General features: G+C 37.6%; 1 pseudogene; it reads right to left on the reverse strand.

The window, feature by feature from the left end:
- Nucleotides 1-407: 407 nt before the first annotated feature.
- Nucleotides 408-818, reverse strand: LOC111142688 (annotated as a pseudogene).
- Nucleotides 819-2260: the final 1442 nt, after the last annotated feature.

The following is a 2260-nucleotide window of genomic DNA, read 5'->3' on the forward strand; positions in this document are numbered from 1 at the left end:
AGGCAGAGAGAGAGAAGGAAGCAGGCTCCCTGCTAAGCAGAGAGCCCGATGCGGGGCTCAATCCCAGGACCCTGGGATCATGACCTGAGCTGAAGGCAGAGGCTTTAACCCACTGAGCCACCCAAGTGCCCCTCAGCAATGTTTTATAGTAAAAGTCTTTTATATCCTTGGTTAATTTCAAAGTATTTAATCCTTTCTTTGTTTTACAGATTTCATTTTAAAATAGGTTTGAATTCACAACAGATCTTACACACAATGATTTCAGTAAATCAGGCACTCCAGAAAACAATGTAGAGGTATGACAGTTATGTAATGACTTCTTAATAGTACAATAGTACAATAAGGGATAAAGACCTTTTTCAAATAGGGAAAGAAATGAATCTTTCTATAGTATTAACCCCTAAAATCTATTCTCCTTTATAGACAATAATATTATTGTCAGTCTCGTATACTTTTACTTTATAAAAAACTTCCAGAGGAAGAAATTCTGGAGATTTTCCCAGATATGCACAGCTACATTTTTCTGTAGTGCTTACAACATCTGCAAAGTATGGCACATCTGGATTCAGATTCTTATGATCACGGGGCTTCTTAATTGCCTCCATATACTCTTTGAGGTCAGTCAAATTCATTACCATGCCTGTAACAGGATCATTCGCTCCATGTACTATCACCGCAACTTTATAATTGTGGCCATGGTCATTGGGGTTGTTCCATTTCTCAAACAATTTTAAGTTTTCTTGGTTACTCAGAGATTTGCTGTCAAGCTGGTGGGTCATGCTAAAGGAGATGATGGGGACCTTGTAGCAACCAACCATACCTCCTGCTCTTGTCACCTCACCGCTAGTATTTTATTTATTTATTTAAAGATTTTATTGACTTATTTGAGAGAGAGAAATCATAAGCAACAGGAGAGACAGAGGGAGAGGGAGAAGCAGACTCCTTGCTGAGCAGGGAGCCCCCACATGAGCCTCAATCTCAGGACCTTGGGATCATGACCTGGGCTGAAGGCAGAAGCTTAACTTGACTGAGCCATCCAGGAGCCCCTATTCTTTCTTTCTTTCCTTTTTTTTTAAACCTCAGAAATTATTGTTTTTTAGACTTTTAAAAAAAAATTTATTTAATCTCTATACTCAAGGTGGGCCTGGAACTCACAAACCTGAGATTAAGAGTAACATGCTCTACTGATTGAGCCAGCCAGGTGCCCCTGGAAAGGACAAACTTCCAGCTTTTTTTTTTTTTTTAAGTAATCTTAAGTTTGAGCCCAGTGTGGGGCTCAAAGCCATGACCCTGAGATCAAGATTCACATCCTCTACCAACTGAACCAGCCAGGAACCCCAGTATCTTATTGTTTTTGATGCTATTATAAATGGATTGCTTTCTTAATTTCTTTTCCATATTGTTCATTGTTTATTATATAGAAATGCAACTAGTTTTTGCATGTTGCCTTTATATCCTGCTATTTTGCTGAATTTGATTATCCTAGTAATTTTTTTGGTGGGTGGAACCTGTAGTGTTTTTGATATGTAAGATCATATCATCTTGCTTTTACTTCTTCATTTCCAATTTGGGTGCCTTTTATTTCTTTCTTGCCTAATTCCTTTGGCTTGAAGTGGTGATAGTGGGCCTTCTGGCTTTGTTTCTGATCTTAGAAGAAAAGCTTTCAGTTTTTTACCATTGAGTATGATGTTTGCTATGGGTTTTTCATATATGGCTTTTATTATGTTTTGTTATCTTGGGGTAGTTTACTTCCATTCTTAGTGTATTTATTTATTTATTTATTTATCTCTTGAAAGGGTGCTGAATTTTATCAGATGCTTTTTCTGCATCAATTGAGATGACCATAGGGTTCTTCCATCATTCTGTTGCTGTAGTGTGTTTATACTGATCAATTTTTTTTAAACTTTGTCAATCTTTTTTTTTTTTTTTTTTAAGATTTTTTTAAACTGTATTTATTTGTCAGAGAGAGAAGGAGAGTGGCAAGCAGAGGGAGAATCTAGTTCCCTGCTGAGCAAGGAACCTGATGTGAGACTCAATCCCAGGACCCTGGGATCGTGACCTGAGCTGAAGGCAGATGCTTAACTGACTGAGCCACCCAGGCATCCCTATACTGATCAATTTTCATGTTGAGTTCTCCTTGCATTCCAGGAATAAATCCCACTTGGTCATGGTGTCTAATCTTTCTAATATACTCGTGAATACAGTTTACTGGTATTTTGTTAAGGAGTTTTGCATCAACATTCATAAAAGATATTGGTCT

Source organism: Enhydra lutris, unplaced genomic scaffold (genome assembly GCF_002288905.1).
Source record: "Enhydra lutris kenyoni isolate GAN:26980312 unplaced genomic scaffold, ASM228890v2 scaffoldscaffold8, whole genome shotgun sequence".
In the NCBI taxonomy this organism is placed as follows: Eukaryota; Metazoa; Chordata; class Mammalia; order Carnivora; family Mustelidae; genus Enhydra; species Enhydra lutris.